The 24,653-nt window shown below is 35.4% G+C and overlaps 1 protein-coding gene across 4 annotated transcripts in view; it reads left to right on the top strand.

Moving 5' to 3' along the window:
* Positions 1-24,653, top strand: part of P3H2 (prolyl 3-hydroxylase 2) — a 146,389-nt gene that overhangs the window by 15,665 nt on the left and 106,071 nt on the right. The window lies entirely within an intron of this gene.

The following is a 24,653-nucleotide window of genomic DNA, read 5'->3' as shown; positions in this document are numbered from 1 at the left end:
CCTTTCTAATCTCTAATAAAAATCTCTAGTCAACTTTTTATTACCACCACAAAATCAACCCGAAGAAAATCAACTGGATTGTTCTATAGTTCATGTCAAGTTGTTAAAAGTATTCTTTCCAGGCCAGGGTGGGAGGGGGGGTGAGGGATTAAAAAAAAAAAAAAAAAGAGTATTCTTTCCTACTTATGCTTTAGAGATGTGAAAAAGTCCCAGCACTTTTGTTGAGTTTCCAGCAGCCTGCCTTTTCACTTGTTTATATATAGGTCATAGATGAGGCCCCTCCGGAACACTGTGACTTAACTCTTCATGAATAAATAACTGTTTAATCATCCTGACCCATTTTCCCAATAGGATAGTTAACAAAGTTTTGCCTAATATGTTATTTATGGAAAACAATTTACTTAGAATTCAGAATAGGGAAAAAAAAATGCTCCTAAGTAATGATTCCTTTTTCTCTAAGCCATTGTCTCAGATTAAATATGACATTCATATAACAATACCTCGTAAATTTCAGATTATTATGTGTGAGTCTTTGACCTAGACACTCAATGTGTCTGACAGTACTACTTGAGTCTTGGCACTTGGCAGAAACTCAATACATGTTTGTTGAATTTGAATTGTCAATTCCCTTAGGACATAGGTTTGTCCCTATAATTCTATGCATAGTTAGATATTTAGAAATAACAGGCATACCTTGCAGATATTGTGGGGTTGGTTCCAGACCATTGCAGTAAAGCAAATACTGCAATAAAATGTATCATGCACATTTTTAGTTTTCCAGTGTAAATAAAAGTTATGTTTACACTATCCTGAAGTCTACTTAGTATGCAATAGCATATGTCTAAAAACACTAAAGTATATACCTTAATTTAAAAATATTTTATTGCTCAAAAATGCTATAAATTATCTGAGCCTTCAACAAGGTGTAATTTTTATGCTGGTGGAAGGTCTTGCCTCAATATTGATAGCTACTGACTAATCTAGGTGGTGGCTGCTGAAGGTTGGGGTGGCTGTATTTCTTAAAATAAGACATCAGTGAAGTTTGCCACATCAATTGACTCTCCCTTTCAGAGTTCTCTGTAGCATGCAATGCTGTTTGATAGCATTTTACCCACAATAGAATTTCTTTCAAAAGTGAAGTCAATCCCTTCAAGCCTGCCACTGCTTTATCAATTAAGTTTATGTAATATTCTAAATCTTTTGTTATTTCAACAATGTTCACAGCATCTTCCCCAGGAGTAGATTCCATCTCAAGAAACTACTTTCTTTGCTCATCCATAAGAAGCAACCCATCTGCTCAAGTTTTATCATGAGATTGCAGTGATTTAGTGATGTCTTCAGGCTCCACTTCTAATTCTAGTTCTCTTGCTATTTCTACCACATCTGCAGTTACTTCTTCCAAAAAAGTATTGAACGCCTCAAAGTCATTCATGAGAGTTGGAATCAACTTCTTCCAAACCCCTATTAATGTTGATATTTTCGCCTTATCCCATTAATCATGAGTGTTCACAGTGGTATCTAGAATGGTGAATCCTTTCCAGAGAATTTTCAGTTACTTTGCCTAGATTCATCAGAGGAATCACTATCTATGGCAACTACAGTCTTATAAAATATGTTTCTTCAATAAGGCGTGAAAGTTGAAATTACTCCTTGATCCATGGGATGCAGAATGGATGTTGTGTTATCAGATATGAAAACAACAATAATCTCCTTGTACATCTCCATCAGAGCTCTTGGGTGACCAGGTACATTGTCAATAAGCAGTAATGTTTTGAAAGGAATTTTTTCTTCTGAGCAATGGGTCTCAACAGTGGGCTTAAAATATTCAGCAAATCATGCTATAAACAGATATGCTATCCTCCAGGCTCTGTTGTTCCATTTCTAGAGCATAAGCAGAGTAGGTTTAGCATAATTATTAAGAGCTCTAGGATTTTGGGAATGATAAATGAACGTTGGCTTCAACTTTAAGTCACCAGCTGCATTAGCCCCTAACAGGAGAGCCAGCCTGTCCTTTGAAGCTTGGAAGCCAGGCATTGGCTACTCTTCTCTAGCTGTGAAAGTCCTAAATAGCATCTTCTTCCAATATAAAGCTGTTTCAGCTACATTGAAAATCTGCTGTTTATTGTAGCCACCTTAATCAATTACTTAGCTAGATCTTCGGAATAATTTGTTGCAGCTTCTACATCAGTATTTGCTGCTTCACCTTGAAGTGTTATGTTATGGAGATGGCTTCTTTCTTTAAACTTCATGAACCACCTCTGTTGGTTTCAAACTTTTCTTCTACAGCTTTCTTACCTTTTTCAGGTTTCACAGAATTGAAAATAGTGGGAGTCTTGTTTGAATTAGGATTTAGCTTAAGGAAATACTGTGGTTGCTTTGATTTTCTATCCAGACCTCTTAAATTTTCTCCATATCGGCAATAAGGCTGTTTTGCTTTCTTATCAGTTGTGTGTTCACTGGACTAGTACTTTTCCTTTGGGTTCACAACTTGGGTAACTGGTGCAAGAGGCCTAGCTTTTGGCTTATTGTGGCTTTCAACCTGTCTTCCTCACTAAGCTGAATCATTTCTAGTTTTTGAATTGAAGAGAGAGAGGTGCAACTCTTCCTTTCAGACAATTAGATATCGTTATGGAGTTATTAATTGCCTAGTTGCAATTTTGTTCTGTCTCAGGGAATAGGGAGACCCAAGGAGAGCAAGAGAGATAGGTGAATGACCTGTCAGTGGTGCAATCAGAACACACACAGCATTTATCGATTAAGTTTGCCTCTTACGTGGGCATGGTTCTTGAGACCCTAAAACAATTACAATAGTAGCATCAAAGATCACTGATCACAGATTGCCATAACAGATATAATAATAATAATGTTTGTAATATTGTGAGAGTTACCAAAATGTGACCCTGAGATAGGAAGTGAGCACATGTTGTTGGAAAAAACAGTGCTGATAGACTTGCTTGATGCAGGGTTGCCACAAAGCTTTGATTTATGAAAAATGCAATATCTGGGAAGCACAATAAAGTGGAGCACAATCAAAGAACATATGTCCGTACCTACCTAATTTTAAAATACCATTATCTGTACTTGCTCATAATTTTTTAAAAATAGCTTTTTTGTGGCAATACCAAAATCACAGGTCAATTTAAGAATAGTAACATGAAATTGAGTGGAATACCTTGGTACAGTATTAGAATAAGGACTTAGGAAATTGTGGCTCTAATTATAATTATGCCATGAACTCTGTAGGGCTTTATGACAACCCTTTTGAGACCTCAGTTTCTTAATTATAAAATGAGGTGATTACAATGTATGATCTTGGAAGTCTTTATCAGCTTTACTATATTTTAATATTTGGCAGAATAGTTAGTCTGATAAAAAAATTCATTAAATATTGCTAAACTGAGAAACTCAGCAGTTGTTTTCTCCTCATTTTAGTCTTAAATACTAGTATCTTATATTCAATACTAAAAATTGTGATGTTTGGACACTAAAATGATAGGCTTAGACAATACAAAATACTAAATACATTGGGGAGGAAAGCCACCTTGACAAGCCCTTTGCAATCATAGAAATGGTCTTTTGTAGCAGTATCAATATCTTGAAGAAATATTTTGGTCTTATCACTCAATTAAAAAACTAGCCTCAGTGCCTCTTCTTAACTTTAGTGTTAGTAAAAACACTGTATTTGCTACACAGTTCTTCAGACTCCCCTCTGGAATGATGTAAGTGAATGGTTAAGATTCAGTTTTATTCAGAATTTTCCCTATTTTCTGTAACACTAAATCAAGATCAGGATATAAATTGTTAATACCAACTATTCTCTATGAATAAAGCAGTTTATGGGTTTGCATTCGGGTAAGACTCTCTTTTTGAAATGTGCTTTTTTGGCTGCACAAAAAACTCAGTTCTCTGTGATCCATTTTATTTCAACGTACTTTGGTTCAACACACCCATGTTCTAATTCACACAATATTGTGAATTAAATCAAAACAACAAAGTACTTGCCATGGGCTTTGAGTGATAAAGAAATGAGTTAGTCTATACTTCTCCCTTGTATATATGTACCAGTTGTCCAGATCTGAGTCTTCTCTAGTGGTTTGTCCAACTGTAAAACAATACCTGTTCTGTCTAAACATGTGATAGTAATTGTTCTTCCCCACTGTATGTATTTTGTTATGTGATATCCTGCAACATCATTTGAAAATGCAATTTTGCCAGAAGCTCATTTTTCTTTCTAATCATAATGTGTTTTTAATGATGAAACACTTTTACAAGCTTCTAAGTAATAATATTTAATGTAATTATTTTTGCTACAAGAAGCGTAATTTTGAAAAATTTTTTTTTTACTAGTTACATTATTTTTAGTTCTAGTATTTGTTACTATTTTTATGTCTATTATTAGGCTTCAGTGAATCACTAAAAAACCATGTATCTTTTTTTAGTAGAGCTATAGCAAAATACAGCAAAAGTATTAAAGTTACAAATTTAATAAAAGTAAATAACATTGTGTAAATAATATAAAGTAAGCAAGATTAAATACACCTTGATAAATGAATGGTAGCTGAGAGGAAACATCCAGTGGAATCCAGTGAAGAGCTTGTGTAACCTTAACAATATCATAATTATTAAGAATATAATGGTATTCCTATGAAGGTTATAATTAAGCTTGCATCTTAATTTTGTGAAATACACCTGACTCAAATCATTTTCAGGCCTGAAACTGTTGGCAGTCTATGTAATAAATTATGGATAATGGATATATTTTGAGAAACACTGATCTAGCAAAATAAATGAGATGGTGTTTTATTACCTTGGGCAAGTTACTTAAAGCTGTTGTGCTTCTGTTTCCTCATCTGGGAAAGAGAGGTAAATTACAATTGTATTTCGAGGATTTAGTTAGTGAACACAAGTTAGGCTTTTAGAATAGCACTAGCTTCTAGTCAGCACTCAGTAAATAATAATTGTTACTGATGTTATCATTATTATTTTTCTATGGGCTATCATCTATTATTTTGCCTCACGTAAATTAAGGAGAATTGTGACAATTGTTGTTTTCAGACTTTATCTCTTAATTTTTAATTTTGTAGCATGAAATTAACTCTAACCTATTGTGATTTAGAACCTAAATTGTACACAATCTGATTATAAAACAGTAAGACTGATTCCACAGGTCCCTGCAAAAATCATTAACTTTTTTGAAACTTAGTTTCTCCTTCTGCAAAATAGGGACTAATAATATTTATTATACCTATGGAACAAGTTTGCATTAAGGACTAAGGAAAGTGTTTTGAAAATGTTCAAATTCTATACAAATGTAATGTAAAAGTAAAGTCATGTCTCATTTATATGAGAATTTATATTTTTATAAAATTATTTTATTTTTTAAAATTACTTTTACTATATTAATAAAATGTTTCTTTTTATGTTTCATCACATTAATTGTTTATTTTTACTTTAACAATGACAATGCATATACTGGTCATAAAGCTTAATATGATCTAATGTATTTTTCCAAATGCTTTGGAGCTTACATAAATCAGATACGGGTAGTGCAGACATAAGAGAGCATATGTAGAGGTTTCTTTTTGGCCTTGAAATTTTTAAGCCCTCTGACCTCCTTTAATGCATTCCAGACCCACACATGCCTTTAGTCTAAGGGGGGAGGGGATTGGGGGAGGGAGGCTCTTGCTTAAAACAATACTTGGAGCAGGAATTATTTGATAAGGCCAATGGTTAAGAATATTTGCAGCTTCTTGTTTTGAATTCTTATGGTAATATCTACTCTCAAAGATTATTTAGCAATTTGTGGGAAATCTAGCAACAATAAAAACTGGGCCTTCGAGACTTTCTAGATATAACTCATGAAGCAGAAAGAAAGAAGGGAAACATAAGGGAGGTCTGCCTTGGCTCCATGGTGTAATAAGTAGGGAGTCTCATTACTGTTCACATCATGTGATCATAGTTTTTGTTTTGTTAGTTGGTCAATAACTGTTTGCGGTTATAAGTCAGTCCCCTATTGACTTCTTTATTGAACTGTACACAAGGAGTCAGCGCTGTTATTTCTGATTTTCAAGTACGTGGAAAGAATTAGTGTTGGGAAAATCAGAGCAGTTTTTTCTTTAAGTCATGCAGGGCATCAGTTTATGTCAGTACATGCATAATATGTTCCAGCGCTCAGTGTCACGTTTTGAATGGTGAAAATTGCAATGAAAATGAAGATGATCACCTCTCATGTTTACATCATGCTTTGAAATTTGTGATATACTTTAACACAAACATCTTCACTTCCTAATGAGAGCCCTAGCAGGAAGCTAAAGTCCAAGGGTTTGACCTGTCAGCTTGGCAGAGCTGTGACTTGGTTTTCTGACTCTAAGGCCGATGTTTTTTGCCAAAATGTCACAGGTGCTGTCTGTTGAGATTTGAAGTTCTTTGTAGACACAAAGCTACAAACTAATAAATTTCCGTTTCCAGGCCCTCGTGATGCCTCTTTTGTATTTCTTTATCTTTTCTAATACGTGGTACTTCCAAGCTAAGATTATTATAATTCGTTTACCTTACTCTCTTGTATATGGAGACCTTTTGGCCTTATTCTGTGATAGTCACGGCAGAAGCTGGGTGTGAGAATACTGTTTCCAGCCTGAAGCTAACACAATAGCACAACTGAATGTGGGGTGGATCACTCAAAAGTTTTTTTCCATTTCAGGTGCACTCCATACCCCCCTGTTTCTTTCTTGAACCCCCAGAAAATATTCCCAATTGTCCTTTATTTCACTTAAAGGGAATGGCAGCTATACGGATCTATGTCTATTTGTCTTATTCTTGGTGTATGTTTGTGTTCTGTTGGCAAATGTTCTGTTTGTGCTCTGTATATGCACTGATGTACAGTGCAGGATTTCATTCTCTGACCAGGTAAAGGACTACATGATTTTCATAATCTAAGAATGGACAGTGAAAGATACAGTTTACAATTACACATGAGTTTGCTGTTGCTGTTGTTTTGTCTTTTATGCTATATTTACTTGCCTTTCTCTTGAGTTGTAATGAGTTAGAATTAAAACCTTTTTTTTTTTTTTTTTTTAGCTTTCCCTTTAGTTGATGTATCTTCCTGGACTTTGCCCTACCTTAGCATTGCTCACCGTGGAACCCAAGAAAAATTTGAACTTAATTTCTGCTCATAAACCTTCAGATAAGATTTGTTATTCTTTTACATTGGGAAATTATAAGCAAAATGTTGAACATTATATTAATCCTTTTGGTATACATATGTGTCCATTGCTGAACATTTTAGGGAGTAATTCTTTATGTTTTTTAGACTTTGAGACTATTTGGCTTTGAGACACAGTTCATGTTCAAGCTCCTGTGTATAGCTGTGTAACTTTGGGCAAGTTACTTAATATCTTTATGACTCAATTTTGTCATCTGTAAAATGAGCATCATAATGTCTCAGTTTCCCTATCTATAAAATGGGCATCTTCCAGGAGTGTTATGAGAATTAAATGAGCTAAAGCATATAAAGTGCTTAGATATGGCTGGCAAGTCATAACGATGAAGCACAAGATAACTTTGCTATTAAAACTAATGGATCTCACTTTGGAAAATACTGGCTCTATTCTTTAAAGACGTTTTCAAGCTTGTGATATTTGTTGTATTTGGCCTGACTACGGCAGAATTGTCTTGATACAATGACACAATCATGGACAATCAGTTAAGAAATCTGGATAATAGTCTTGGTCATTCCCTTTCTAATTGCCTGACTTTGAACCAGTCAGCTTACACCTTTAAGCCTCATTATTTTCTTCTGGTGAAGAAAAGGGTCACACTTGTACTTGGTCTTCTTCCTTTACAGGATTATCAGGAGGATGTTTCTTTATATGACTGTGTTAAGTGCTTTGCAAATCACAAAGTACTATATGTGCCTCTTTATTATCTCAGCTTTATCAATTGAGTTGGACAAAATGTCAGAGGGACTCAGTATTCCACTTTTGTTGATATATTGTGCTCAGGCACAAACAAATTGTTACATCAGGACTGTGACCTTGAGTCAGCCTTTCCAAGGCCACCATTGTCCCAATGACTATGGAACTGTGCTGGGTTCTGGGGAAATTTCAGGGAAAATGTGAATCAGTGGGCTGTTTTACTTGGCTGCCAAATTTGGTTCACTGTTTCATAAATCAGAACAAATTTGTCTAGAATGATTCTTGTTGCCACTAGCAACCAGGGTCATAGAACTAAAGGACGTCAAACATGAAAGAGAAATGGAAAATAACTTCTCAAAGTAATGTCTTCTGCAAGAATCTCAAGGCTAGTTGCAGTGCTGAGGACAGCTGAATAGGAATTGTAGTTTGAAGCTTGGGATTTCCTGCTTGTTACTCAAAACGGATGTGGATGTAGACATGAGGATGTGGTCCAAGATTTTGCTTTCCTGGGTGGGCAGAATGGCTTCAGTATTAGAGTGCTGGTTAGTGTCTTTGCAGTGTATACAGCTCCACAGTTCAGTCAATAGATCAGAGATTAATATTCCAGAGCAGCGCATTCTCAATTCTGGTTTTACAGTATATCAGATTCTTAGCCATTGCTTTGTACCAATGTTTGTGAAATTCTTAGAATTAACCAAAATTACTTTAGTTAATGCTATATAGCACCATTTTTCTTCTCAGAAGCAGAGGTGATAATGGAGAAAGGATGTGGATTTTGCATCATGTAAAAGGAAACCTAAATGATTTCATGGGAATCTTTTAAAAGTAAGCCATATAAATTTGTAACATTTAATCTTCAATTTTCATGAAATTTTTACTAAAAATTAATACAGTGAATTTTGTAAAATTTACAAAAAGTCCCCAGCATTTTAATTATTTTCAATGTATCTACTGCTAATCCTTCTGACAACAATATTAAACCTAACCAAAGCAAAACAAACACTCTAGTTATTAATAGTAACAGTCACTTTTTTATTCCCACTCTGTGGGAATATTTTATCTCTATTTTCACCAATGCCATCTTCTAATTCCCCTCCTACCCTCTGGACACCTTTCCTGATGACTTCAGTTTCTGGCTTGTGGTTCATCACAGTCCTTAGTTTTTTTCACTCTCCAGCTACCAAATGTGAATTCAACAACAACTATGAGGATACTACTTCAATAGTTTTCCTTGAATTTTCTCAAATTTATTTATCTGATTTTGCCCTTACTAGCTATCCAGCATCTCAGAACTCCCCTCGATGCCCTTCCCTCTTCTTTTTACCTTTCTGTCCAGACAAACCCCAGGGTCAGCTTCTTTAGCTATTCACCTGTATAGAGAAGCATATGACCATTTGCATTGCAATAAAGATTGGCTATCACTCATTTCCTTAACCATCTGTCGTGTCAATCTTAACAGTGCTCAACCCCTGTCCACTGACCATTGCAGACAAATGCCACACAGCCATACCTCTGCCATCGACTACATGTTGTCACTGTGTGATCACAGCAAGGACTTTTTTAGAGTTGTTTAGCAGTTTTCTGCTGTTGTTCAATATTTTTTCTCAGAAATGATATTCAGAATCATTTATAGTTCTCAAATCTACAACCCTTCATTCTTTGCATGATTTTATTTCCCACACTAGTAAGGTAACCTTTAGTAAGGGAAAGAATTTAGGGTAATATGTTAGGAAAGGAGAAAAGAGGGGACTTATATGAGACACTAAGCAGATGAAACTAATAGGTGTTTGTATCTTTCTTATGGATAAGAGGGTAAAGAAGAGATATCAAAATTGATGCAGAGATTTAGAATTTGGGCGATTGATGGCTTGTGATTCTATGAAAAAAACAAGAAGTACAAGAGCGGATGTAAAATAAGGAAGAATGCTGTTATTTTTCCGTTGCCACTTCTGTTCCTCTTTGTCCTTTTTTAGAGTCTAATTATTTGTACTTAATTGCCTTAAATAAAACAGAAAAATTTACTGCTTGAAATGAATGAGCTTTCAAAATAAAAGGGCACATACCAGAAGGACTAAAATGAGTTCAGCTCTTGGCTTCCAGAAAGAATAATCCTCTTAATAAGGCAGGTTTAAGCTTTTTAATGTTAGATAACTAGAACAGCATTCTGCCTTTGGAAAAATGCCATAAGCCCCTTGTCCTGTTTCGTATTTTTAAAAATAACCATGTAAGTGAGATGTGGCTCTTAATGAGAATGTTTTCTAGACTTTGTGCCTTGCCTTAAGAACCAGATATTTTGCTAAGAAACTCTCTCTTTGAAAGGTTTTGCTTTTTAGCAAGTGGAAGATTGACAGACTTGGTGAGGAAGTGACACATGGCATTGTGGCTATTTTAGTATCAACTACTTGCCCTGAATATCCATGGCCCTTGTATACTATTTCAGCTGAAACATTTCCCTTCTGATAAAAATACAGTGTTGCTAACAACTAGTGAAAAACATTTTTAATGTAAAACACGGCCCCATGTCTTTAATGACATTAGTAGAACCTGGGATCCAAGTTGTCTCTATTCTAACATATCAGGTTAGGCTCTCTCTTCCCTTTCTATAGTCTTTTCTTTAATATGTCAGTCTCTTTGTGTCTAACCTTTCCCACTTCACAGAGGATGTCAAAACATAAGAAACAAATATGGAGTTTCCAACTTTTGTTTTTATACTGTCAGAATACTGTTGACCTCTACCAATCTATGTGTTCTTTAAAAACTTCATTTGCCAACATTCTTTTCAGAATTATCCAAGGAGTCTATTTATTAGGGGTCTGGCTTATGCCATTTTTTCTTTGAAACTTTCATTAATTGGTATTTTTTAAAGGAAATTTTCTGGTCTAAAACATATAATAGTAACAAACATCTTTTTATAGATATTAAGATGTATCTTTTCCTGTGTCACCTGTGCTATACTTATGCTATAATAGCACTTCCTTTCTTTTCTTAGTTAAACTGGGAAATAGCTTAGGACAGCCTAATATATTATGTCATTGACTGTGAATTAGAGAGAAGCATGAAGTTGTAAAAATATATTTGTTAAAATAAGTTACTGTCAAGGTAAGTTCATGTTGGGTTTTTATATGGCAAATGTGACTGTTAGAATAACTTTCATCAATCTGAATGCTTTATATTAAACCTGAAGGCATTCAGTGAATTTGAGCTTAAAGTTGTCTCTTAGAAAACATCATTTAGAAGGTAAACTTGTCTACTCACATCAAAATTTATACCAAAGCCAACACACATAATTTTTAGATTGCCTGCCTTTTGATTTATTCATGTCTGATATTCCTTTTAATTTGTACAATAAAAAACTATTTTCAATATTTAATTCATTTATAGAGCAAGCATCATATACTCAATAAGACAGAATCCCTGCCTTCGCAGTGTGTAAAGAGTATAAAGGAGCACAGACTTATTTGTTCATAGCTTGGGGAGAGGACAGGCAGAACACATATCTCAGTACTAAAAATAGTACATGATGAAGCACTGTGATAGTACAGTTGAGGGGAAAGGTAACTCTGGGTGAATCAAAGAAAACTCTGAAAAACTGACATTGAAGTTATCCCTTGCAAAGCAGTGAAATGTCCTAGTCAGAGGAAACAGAGTAGGTCTTCCAAGTAAGGAATGATGTGTATAAAGACTTGGAGGTGTTTAAGTGCTTGAAGAATTCCACTAGGTGTGTAGTTTGTTTTCTAAGGTAATAGGTGGTAAAGAACTTTTTAGTCTAAAATATGCTCAGTGAGAACTGAAAAAATTATTTCTATAAAATATCTTTTCACTTTTATATAGAGATTAATATTTTTCTTTCAGTAAGCATTTTACTCAACATATTTATTTAGTGCCTATGATCTGGTAGACACCAGACAGAAAAAGAGAAATGGAAAAAAAAAATGATACCTTCTAAAGAAATTTCCAATCTATTTGAGGACAGAACCATGTTTATTTAGTGAAGAAACATGTTGGACCTGATGCCTAATGATAAATGAAAAGATGCTGTAGGGCACAGAGGAAAGAGCAGTTCTGAGGACTTATCCACAAGGCCCTAGATTGACCTACCTACAGAGGGGATTCATTGACTGCAGATTCTTTCTGCTTTATGACACAGACTCCAGACCACTAGTTCTTTACCTCACCAACCACTGAGACTTTGCCAGGCCCAGAAAGCCTTCCCAACAAAGGCTCCCATTCAACATTTCTTCACTCCATGATTGAAATGTGATGTGGTATAAGGCATTGCTAGCTAAATATGGGATCAAAAACCCAAATTACACTAGGGTGGTAGCTTTGTGGTATCGAAGTCTTTTTTAACAGACCTCACAAATTGGACACCCATCTTGTCCTGCCCATATTATTATGACTCCGTGGGTTTGCAAAGCCCCTGGCATGATAACCAGCACTTGTCTCCCAGTTTCTGACATGCTTCTACCCCTCACGTATCTCAGATACCTCCATGACTTATTTCTAAAAGGCTACCTCCCTGCACCGACAAAATACAGAAAGAGGGGAGGAGGGGGAGGGGGATTGGGCATAAGGTAAGCATTTTTTACCACCATGTAGAGTCAGGACATACTATTCTTCTGGTTTGCAGGGCAGGAGCAGAGGGTCACAAGGAAGGAGAGGTCAAGCAGTTCTTAATAGTCTGGCCTCAGGACCTGTAGCCCCATTTTGTGTTGCCCTGTTTCAAACGACTACTTTGAAATTTTTAATTAACTTTGACATCTGATTCACTCATCTGGAACCATCCTTAGTCATTCTGTATGAATGGTGGTGGCAGGGGCCCTAGGAAACAAAATAAAGGTCCAGTGGGTGTGGTATCAGTGTGGAGCTCCCAACATCTGCTTGGGCATATCTCAGGGGCTGTGGTGAAGAGTTCTAACAAAACTGAATCTATTTCTTGTTTCCTCTGGTTCTCCTACAGGGTAAGTACTCAGGGTGGTGTCAAGTGTGGGAGAGTTGAAGGTGGTGTAGGTAAGAGTTAAACACTGCATGCTTCATGGGTAGAGGGAGGTTCATTTATTCATGAACATCCCCAAGTATTACAGGAACTGTTTTCATGGCCCTGGGATTTGTTAAAATTCTACTAAAATTTTTCATTTTAATAAAAATTAGTCTCATTAGTTAAGTTTATTGTGTTTCAAAAAATGAGAAAATCAAGTACAAGATTCCCTCTTTTCAATCTTTGACATTTTCATTAGTTCATAACTATTATTCTGAGAAGAAAAACTAATACACATTTACCCTTGTTCTGATATGGTCTCACATGTGTTAATTTTCACACTAATACTGCAGTTACCAAGAATGAGCCAAGAGCAGGATGAGATATTAAAGTCAATTTTTATCCTTCTGTCCTGAACTATGACTCATTTCAGTGACAATCTAATTATAAGAGAGATCTGCATTTTCTCACACATCAGTAGTGTAGAAGGGAGCACAGACTTAACCTTGTTTGACTTAACATTTTTCAAATCATCAAAGAAATATAGAGCTTTTGAGATTCATGAATAATCTGCCTTCTTTCCCAAGACATCTCAGCATATGGTCCAGTTAGTTTATTTCACTCAGTATTGCCAAGGGGTTTATGCCACAGTGTGCTTACCCAAATGTAGTACTAGACATATAATATTTTGAGGAAATAACATTTTAGTGATTCTAATTTTTAAATGGTCTGTTCATTTTAAGGACCTGAGAAAGAACTCTTTTAAAAACAGCTTCAAATTTTATGATTATCATCAAGCGAGACTTTATATCTATTGAAATAAATATTATTTCCATGTGTTCCATCTGGAATTTTATGTTTTGTCTCTGTTAAACTTACCTTGAATAAAGTCAAATTGACAATCTGGCACATAAGTTTTGATAAGAAAAACTGTCACAGTATAATTCATGTGTTCAGAAGTTAGAGGCAATCACTTTTAAGAACTTGTTGAAAACTCAGACTGATGCCTTTATTTCTAATGTTAGTTTATGTCTGAAATATAACTAAGTATCTTTCAGATTAGTTATCTGTGAAAGTGTGGGTGTTAACTCTGCCTTTAATTTATAGTAAGCCAGACAATTTTTGTCTCAAGTCTTCTGTCTTCCACTTTCCTGCACTTTCTTCCCACTCATCCTCTACCCAAGAATCATCATCAAGAACTAAACTAACAAAAATCCACAAAAAATTGACATCTTTATGGAATTTTATAGATCTGAATTTGGAATTACTTATCTATTCTTCATCAAATATTGAGGTCCTACAATGTGGTAAGATCTTTACTTTATATTGAAGAAACAAATAGATGGATGACATTGATCTTTCCTTGAATATACTATTTTAAAGCAGGTGATACATATGTATAAACAGCAGTGATAGAATTTGAAAAGTATTTTTATGGTGGCAAATTTAGTGTATTGCATAGGAAGAATTTGTTCTATCTGCCTGATGGCGTTTGTTTAACAAGGTCTAGACAGACGAATGAAATTTTGCAGGGTTTTCAAGGTAGAGTAAATAGTGTGAATTACCATATTGGGATTGAGAATTTATTTACTACTACTCTCGGGTGCAAATAAATTAAAGTTTATGCTCCATACCACATTGAATCTTCCTTACAAGTTTCCATCCTACTGGATAAGGTGATCTAAAGCCCTTCAGTTGAGCTGTGAAGAGGAATTTTAAATTGGCAATCAGTGACATCTCATAACTTTCTGGTTTTGTCTGTTTTGAATGGCTCAATCTTTGGGGGAAAATGCACAGTCTTTCAGATTTTCTTTCTCTTCTACATGCTCCTTTCCAAGATAATGTCTGGGTATATAAGAGGGTTTATGTAACTTCTTGGTAGCAGAGATGATTTATTCAGATCTTCATGGAGTCATCTAATCCTGGTCTGGTTTAGTCCTTGGGCTAGTATTCACTCTATTACAATTAATCCTACTAGACCTTTAAGGGAGAAGAGTTGGGATTCATGATTTCCCTAGTCCTAACAATTTATAAAATTATGAAATCTTTAGACACTGTATCCCCACTACATGACCTCAGGCCTCTGCACATCCACAATCTTATCAATTCTGAGTTTTTTCCTGTGCAAGTGGGATTTCTGGATCCCCACTCTGCTGTATGCAGGCTGAGAAACCCAGGAGCACTGCTGCAGGTAGGGAGGTAGAAAGAAGAGGTGGGCATCTGGAGGCCATAAACCACTCCCAGGAGACACCCAAAGAAGCAGACATCTCATGCTGTGGCACTTACATTCTTCTGTAGATACCTGGTTCTTTCTACAGAGGTTCTACTCTGAGCTGGCCATCTTTGCTTGTGCAGGTAGAGAGTATTAGGAGACTGTGTGAGAAATAATGAGGTGCTAAAATAGGACAGTGGGCTTGGAAATAAAAGAAGACAATTGGTTCAACATGCATTATGAATATTAGAATCAAACAAACATAGTTTGGATTTGGGGGATGAATATTTCAAGATGACCTCAAGATTTGTTACAATGGGGTAGTTAGTGATGCCATCAATCAAAGTAATGAGTTTGGGAGAGAATTTAATGAGGCCAGTTTTGGTAATGAACTTTATTTAAATCTTTTTAGTAAATATTGCTGTATGCAATGGAATATTCTCATCTCTCTTTACCTGTTCAGTGAAAAGTGTTACTTTGAAAATTCAAGAATTAAACTATTACATATTATTAATTTTGTAAAATTACTGGAAATATATAAAAGTGTGGATTTTTAGATTTGAGACCCACGGTAAAGAGGATATTATCAACAAAGTAAATCATACTTTATGATCTATGTTAATGAAAGGAGGGAGAATTCACACACATATTAAATACACCAATAATTCAAAAATTACTTTTATCTAAAAATATTAGTATTTTTTTCTTCTAGTTTTTTCTAACATGTCTCAAACAAAAGGTTAAAAGTGATTGTGGAACAATGAAAAATAACCTACAAAAGAGAAAAATGTATGGTCAACTCCAATAAGGGCAACAACTCTAAAAAGTAATTTACTTACCAGGAACATATTTAATCTATAAGACTGTGTGAAACTGCACATGGTTAGATAATTTGTGCAGGCACATATCAAGCAACTGGGAAATCGGTCATTTTCCTGCTGTGGCAATATTTCTCTTTTCCATTCAGAAACTTGTGTATTTAAGCACCACATGTCAGAGACTTATAGTGCTGCACGGAGTTAGCTGTTTTTAAGTATGTCTGTATCAGCCAACTTAGAAATGTCATCATTTTGGCCTTCTTGGTTAACATCATGCTTACACTAAAAATCCTCAATACAAACAACAGACCTCATTAATGACTTCATCATTAGAGAAAATGCTGTGTAACAGAAAGAGCCCTGGATTCCAGTACCTTCTCCTGTCCCTGATTTACTGTGACCTTGAACAAAAGTCACAATTTTTTTCTGGGCCTCAGTTGTTACATCTGTGAAATGAGAGTTTTGCCAGAAGCAATAAAAGAATAATCCAATGTTGACTGCCCAAACAAAGGACCTTAGGCTCAGGCAGAATACACTCTCTAATTCCACATTTGGGATTAACATAATGATAAATATTTCACTGAAGTCTTCATAGTTCTTTTTTTTTTAAAGAACTCTCAATAAAAGCTGCAAAAAAGAAATTCCCCTTAAATAGAGTACTATGAACTTTATATACACTATTTTACACCTGCATTCACCTACTGAGAGAGATATTAAGTCTGTTACACAGGTTGAGGAGATTGTGATTAAAGAAACTTGATTCAGATAATATTGGACCAAGATCTGTGTTACTCCAAAACTTGTGTACTTTGCATTATTTCATATTGTCTCATTATAGGAAAAGTCAGGAAATGGAAGAAAGGTGTTTCATAGAGTTGGTTTATTTTTATGCATTAATATTTTGTTCTACATTTAATATTGAGAAGATTTTTAAAATGTGAAACTACTTGTCAGAATTTTAGCTTTAGCACCCATGAGTGTTCATTTACTAATTAAGTAAGTCCTAATAATTAATTAGGACTGCCAGGATCTTAGTTTTTATAGAGTCTCTCTGGTTGGGCTTCCCTCCCTTTTAAATATGCTTTTAGATCTTTTAAGTCATGTGAGCTAAGACTAAAGGCATGTCTTCTGGCCAAGAGATGGAAAAAATTAATACAGCTTTGTGAATAATTTAGATACAAAAGAATGCTATTAGTGTGCTATTTAAAAGGATGGCAAAGGTTTGTCAAAAAAGTCATCAGATTAATTGCCATCCATATTCTTTGTTAGCAGAGACCTCTTATTTGTCATCTTCCTATTCTGAAGGTTGTTAGCTGCAAACACATTGAACAGGTTTTGATGAAGGGTAAAGGAAGTGAATGGTGAGGACTCATTCAGGAAATTCTAGCTCTAAACACAGTATATACAATACACACAATCATGTCTTTTGAGTTCTAACTTCATGTGTAGATTCAAATCTTTCCTCTGCTCTTTAATAGCTGTTTACCCTTAGCTAACGGGAATATGCCACCCTTAAAACTGTCTTCTCATTGAGAATCTAAATTACTTTGAGAAATATCTTTGGATTTGACATTTTTTTTCCCAAAATAATGAGCATAGAGCACATTGAACAGGCTCTTAACCTAAAAAATATTATGGTAATGAAATTATCCACATTCCCATAAAATCCAACCAAGTTTGTGTTTATTGTTTGTTCATTTTTAAAGAAGCATTACTTTGTCTGAACACAGCTACAGGCTCAATGGGAGCCACAAGGCAGGACTCTGTTTTATGGAGCTGAGTGTTGCTCTTAGGTGCAAATGGCAAAGGGAAGAAAAAAGGTTTGATGTTAATCTGAAATGTCTCTAAAAGGCATTATTTGAGAATGGATTAGACATCTATGACTGCCTAGGAAATTCTTATACTCAGTTAATTTTGGAAAGAACTTTTATTTAGAGCTGCCTTTACACCTAAGGTGGGGTAGACACACCATAATTACACATTTTTAGAAGGAAGGATCCTTTGATGACATACATAATTTCTACCCCCTCATCTTTCCCCAGTTAAAAGATTACCATTTAAAAATCCTTTGAAAATGGTTGGATCCTTTTTGCACATGCAGATCTTTTCCAGACCAGATTTATGTAGGCTATAGTTTTCAGTCAAAAACTGCACACCAGGAGTTGAGTCCTTTTCCTTATCCAAAATAGAAAGGGTGTGGATTTTCCTCCTGGGTGTGGATGAGTCCACAACTTCTTCCCTCACGCTTCTGATGGCTTTAGTGTTTCCTGTTGTTAGGAAAGAAAGACCACAAGCATCCCACCAATGAGCACCCCATCCCTTCTCCTTGTCTTTCTCATAAAATACATAAAATGTTTTGCATTTCTCAGGTCACATGTGTTCTTGGATAAGTTAGGCTGAAGAAACAAGGAAGCAAATTATTTTCATAATTGGGTATTCAAAACTTTAGAAAATCAATTGTATCATAAGAACAAGACCTGAACATCATTATTAGCTGTTTAGTTTTGAGGGTTTTATGACTTTTGGTGAATGCAGATAAGTTCCATGATCCCCTGCATTATAAGATTCAAATTTTATATATATTTTTTTCATTCACCTATACTTGGAATATTATGTTTCTTCATCAAAATAGGATTACAATAACATTTCAATTTTTGTTTAAAAATGTGTGCACATAATCTTTCTCTAAAAGTGATTTTTCATTTTCCCTTATTATTAATATTAGTGGTGGTAATTAATCTTTCTTGAGCATATACTGTATGCAAAGCACTCCACTAAGAACATCATTTGTTTATTCCTCTTAAGAATACTAAGGTGGACATTATTATTAATCTTTTTTGTAAATGAGGAGACAAAAACTATCTTGTGTATATTCAAGCAAAAGAAAGCAAATTCAGGACTTGTATCCAGGTTCATCTTAAACCAAGCTCAATATTTTAACCATGTTTAGCCTCTTCAGCTGAATGCCTTAAGTTTCATGTCTCAGAAAGCCTTACAATTCAGAACATGTTTGTTCTCCAGGAATTGTAATTTTGCTAGAATGAGTGACTGGGTATTCTCTTACTGCTGCAGCCCCATCATTGACTCTTCTGGCCACTTCAGCTTTTCTGCATTTCATATTATAACTTACTTTATGTTCTAAAATACAAGTGGTTTAAAGTAAATTTATGATTTAAAGATTTCAAGGCAGGTAATGTAATGCAAAGCAAAAATACCTAGGGTTGGCACAGAAGCAATGTTATCATCTGTATCATGGTGTCTCTCCTCTAGACTAGAATGATCAGCTTAGAAGGAGTCATTTTTTTCTCTCAGGCTGAAGAGGAGAAAATGTTCCAACTGGATGATAGTTCACTTTTAGAAATCAGACTCATTTTCTTGAAAAAATTTAAAAGCCCTTTCATTTTTTTCTAAATCACTCTTTTTCCTTTCCATTTATATTCAATTTCAGTTTTATAAATAAATACAGCTGAACGTAGGAAGCCCTTCTATTATAGCCACTTACTTTGGGCTTGACGGTAACATGAAACTATATTTTTTGCATCTTAATTACATAGCAATGTAAGAAAAATAAATCAGACAAGAAAATCTTAAAGACTTCTATTTAAGTTGTATAACGCTATAATCTCTATTTCTAGTCTCCCATATGTGAAAGTACTTTATATATGTGAACTTACAATAATAATAAATATCACAAAGCATATGAAGTATTTAAGTTTACAGATTGATTTATGTTCTTCATCTTATTTGATAATTTCTATAGCTCTGTGAAAAAGACAGGAATATTTATGCTTTTCTTATTATACAGATTGGCATGTCTGTTCTTCACAGAGGTGCCAATTGTTTGCTCAGAGTAACTGTAAGCATTAGCTACTCTAACTGGGTGTGAATGTTGGCCATAGCCATTCACGTAAACATGGTAATCTAAGCTCTGAACTTCTTTTGAAGGAAATTATTGTCTGTGTAAGAAAGAAACACCAGCATTATTCTTTTTATTTAATTAAGAGGTTCTAGAAGGTTTCTGTTAATTCAACAGATGGGAAAGCTATTATTTTTGTTTCATTCTCTTTTATTTCTCCACTACAGATTTTACCTTTTTTTGTTTTTCTTTTTTATTTGTTTGTTTTGTTTGTGGTTTGCTCCTCATTTTTACAAAGATCATCTACAGTGGGGGTTAGAAAAATCACTCAAGTCTTATTCTCTTCCAGCTCTGCCAAAAAGGTCAAATGTTGGGTTGCCATCCGAGAACAACAAGATGGTGACCAAGACTCTTATCATGACACTCTAGGTCCTTCATATTAACACAATAAAGCTTTGCTCACATTGTAGCCTCAGTGACCACTAACTACTTATGCCCATATCTTATTCTCCAAGTGTAATCAAAATATTGAAATTGCCTGAAAGCACGATGGTCACTCATATATCCTTGATTTGGGCTATGCTCTTCTTTTTGCCTTCCAGGCCCTAATGCCACCTTCTGAGCTGATTTCCAAGACTATACAGCTACTTTCCTAACTTACAGATGCCTTTGAATTCATATATTATTTGTTTTTTTCTGCTTCTAATGTAAATATAATATATAACTTGCCTTTCCCTATTCTGATAACAGTGAAGCTATTTATTGAGTAGTTTTATAGTACAAGCAATGTACTAATCACTTTTTATACATTCTTTAAATGGTATATTACATATCACTGATTGCTATTAATACTTTCCTTTCCCCCTTCATAGATGAGAAAACTGGGCACTGGTAGATTGACTACCTAGGTCACACAGTTTGTAAATGATAGCCAGTATTTTAATTCAGATCTAGCTGCTTTAAAGACAAGGTTCTTGACCACTGTCGTATACTGCCTCAAATCGGTGAATTAGGAAAGGGGAGGCCCAATGTCTAAAGCATTTGTGTTTCTAACCCTATGTGTGGTATTGGGAGGCACTCAGTTAAGAAGGTAGAAAGGGTGATGCACAGTGGGACCTGACTCTCTGTGTCTTTGGGACATTAGTGGACTCTCAATCATAGGAAGATCAATTATTAAGAAGATACGGTGTTACAGGCTTTGAGCATATATCTTAAGGGATTCCACCAAATCATAACCTACTAAAAACAAAATTTAAATTTATTTATTATTCATCTGTACTTACATGTATTAACTCAATTCTCACAACACTCTTTTGTGGTAGGTACCATTATGTACCCAGCTTTACAAATATGGCTTACTAAGTCACGGAGAGGTTAAGTTGATTTCAGAGATCACATAGCCAGCAAGTGGCTGAGCTAGGATTGGAGCACAGTGGGCATTCGGACTCCAGAGCCCATGCCTCCAACCACTGTGCATACAGTGTCCATATAAACAGTTCTCTCAGCCTCCTGCACTTCTTTGGAAAGGGTTCAAGGGAGCTGTCTGACCATTCTTCCACCCTTTAACTGATTTCTTCCCTACTTCCCTGGAAGAGCAAAGTCCTAATTATCAGGGAGAAAATGATGATCCTATAAAGAATAAATTAAAAACAAACAAAAAGTTTGGTTGTACAGCCAGTTGAGCCAACTGAGCCTATTTATTTTTTCTTATCTATGAAATTAAGAATGAGGATATTAATGCTTAAAATTGCTATGGCTTTTTCCACTTTGTGAACACATATGTCACTGGGTCTTAGTATATACTTTCCTGTCTCATAGGGCTATTATAACTTGTTGATCTCCTCTGCTAGATTATCAAACTCCTTGTACCCAATTCCCTCTAATCACTTGCCTTCAGTAGGTGGTAAAGACTGATGGTTGAATTAGACCATAGTAGAAGAATAAACAGCTATCATTTATTGAGATGCTATTGAGTGCAAAATGATTAACATATATCTTTTTATTTAACTCTAGTAATCATGACTTTTAATTAAATTCATCATAAATGCAATAAAAACTGCTAAAAATTACCAGTTTCATAGCCCCGACCATTGAATTTGTCCCATCTTTTAACAAATTATTAATATCAAACTGTTACCAAATTCTAGGCCCTATCCTAAGCCCTGAAGATATAATGATAAGCAAAAAATAATGTAAATAAACAAAAAGGCATGATTTTTGGATTCATGGAGCTTACAGCCCAGAGGCCTTTCTCTTAGGTACTCCTCCACCTTGCCTACTGCCACATTCCAGTTCTGCTCTGTTATTCTTAGGGGATGGGAATGGAGAGGGTTTAGACTTGGTACTCGTCAGTACTTCCATCTCTTGAGCTATATTGGAAATGGTTGGAAGGGCCATTGCTTTATTTGCCTTGGGCCAATTTGAGTAATTTGGGTCATCCAAAAATTGCAAACTTGATGACATTTTGCTTTGACTGGTCTCATAATCCCCATCAGTTGCAATCAATACTCTCTGTGGATCCCTGGAAGGCTCTGGTACAACTTGAAATTTGGATGATAAAAGGAGAATAAATTCCAGTTTTGTCATGATAGAAGCTTTGATCTTAAGTGAATAACGACTGTTTTTCACAGACTTGCTCAGCTGTTTCTCTTCCTAAATACATGTCTAAAGGACATTTCCTCTGCTTAGTGTTAAAATTAATATAGTTGGTGTAATAACTAACATCAATGCAGCCATTATTGTTGCAAAACCCTTTATCATTCATTATACCTTAGAGTCTCACAGTAACACTCTGAGGTGGATATTTATCATCTCCCTTTTACATGATGAGATAAATGAAGAGGCAAAGTGATGTTTCGAGTTTCACCAACAGGTAAGAGTCATTCCCTGCTTTTAACACTAGATAGTATTGCCGCCACTTAGGACAGATTTCAGGGCCATTCTGTTTGCTGGTTTGTGTACCTGTATGTACATGTGTGTGTGCATGAGTGTGTGTATGTGTGTAAGTGAAAGGGAGCGGGGTGGAGAGAGAGAGAGAGAAGAGATGAGGAAAAAAAGGGAGAGGGAGACCTAGAAGAGGATTAAAAAATTTCCATCTCAACTGATTTTCCAGATCTGAACCCAGACGTCAGACTCTTTTGATGGCATGAAAGGTTTTTGGTTTGTCTGGACTGAGGACGAAAGAAGGACAACCATGAAAAAGAACCAATTGCTACAGATGACTAGGCAGAGAAAATGTCAGTGTTGCTAGGAAACCAGGTCTGCTGTCAGGCTCAGGAATGAGAACATGTCGGATAGAGGGCACTGGGCTGGAATTCGTGTTTGACATAAACCATTGAATCATGCATGCCAGTGAGACTGAGTCACAATAAACTGAAGCTAAAAACAGTCAAGAAAGTTTTCCTACCCCTTTTTTTATTTTTCCCTTTTTAATTTTTTTTTTCAGATGCAAACTAAAGATTCAGCAATACATGTGAGATGCTTAGAAATTTTTAGTAACACTTTGAGGTAAAGGGTAAACCACCACTTAGAATGAAAAACTCTCTCTCCAAAAATAGTAAGCCCAAGGGGAGTTCTAACTTACTTGTCTTCAGAGTTCCTTTGAGGTCATCAAAATTATTGATAAAATGAATCATCATTACTGAGTTAACGCCTAGACTCTTTGCACTGTTTACAAGACAAGACACTGTAGTCTGTCCCTACCTGGGCTCAGAAGAACTCAGTACTTATCTCTGTGCTCCCACCAAGCAGCCACGTGGTCTTGGACATGACATCTTTCTCTATGGGTTTCCCTTTCCTCAGATAAATGAGGCCAGAATTATAGGTTATAACACCTTGTGAAATATTCAGCTTTATTTGGTTCCAGGACCACAGATAGGTGTCACCAACCCAGATCTGCTTATCTTAAGCACAGGTATTCAGGAGTCACAAGGTAGATTCGGAGAGGAAGAATATGTGGATTGCTGAGCAAGCATTCTCACTTTGCTAGAGTTGTAATGATAACTGCCTTGTCTTTGCATGATTAAGGTGGAGCTTCACTGTATTGAAAATTTGACCAACTTTCCTTTTCTAGAACTAGCAAAGAACTTCAGGGAATGTTCTGGCTCTGGATAGTTTATGGTTAAACACATTCTCTTTTTTTTTGTAAAGATTCCGAGAAGCAGAGAGTACTTGGCTTTCAAAATCCAGAGTGTGCTCCTGCCAAAGCACATAAATATCTTAAAATTAAGGACACTTGTCCTTAATTGTTTCAGTGTGTGATATATATATATATATGTGTGTGTGTGTGTCTATATATATATATATATATTTCATATCTTACACTGGCTGGAAATTACCACTGCTGACATTGAAGGTTAAGCTCAGGAAGAAACAACCCCAGATTTGTCCAAGGAATAAAAACCGAATAAATGAAATAAAATCTGCTCAATTCTCACCTAATACCATGTAGAGCGACAGTTTGTGTTACCATGAGCAGTACAAGACAAAGCTGTGTTCAAATTTCTCTGGAGGATTTTCCTTGAAAGGTAGTTGACACATCTGCGGAAGAAATGCTTTAGCTTTGGGAATTTCAACTATACATTGTTCTAAAGTGCAGATTTAATCATATTATTCCTTCAAAGTATAATCTGTAATGATTCCTATATAGGATATAGAGTCTGCCTACCTTAGCCTGGAATTCAAGGCTTTCAGGATCTGACCCAGCCTAGCTTTCAGCCTGATCTCCCACTAATCCTTTTCAGGTACCCTAAGTACAAACCAAACATCTCTCCTGCTCCTCTGTTTCTTGGTGTTTGTTCCCCTTCATCTCCACATGTCTAAATCCTCCCCTTTTTTCAAGGCACTTCTCCAATGCCATATCTTTCAGGAAGCTTTC

Source organism: Lemur catta, chromosome 1, assembly GCF_020740605.2.
Source record: "Lemur catta isolate mLemCat1 chromosome 1, mLemCat1.pri, whole genome shotgun sequence".
NCBI classification, from domain to species: domain Eukaryota; kingdom Metazoa; phylum Chordata; class Mammalia; order Primates; family Lemuridae; genus Lemur; species Lemur catta.
Note: the sequence above shows the minus strand (reverse complement) of the source record. Positions and strands in the feature narration are given on the sequence as shown.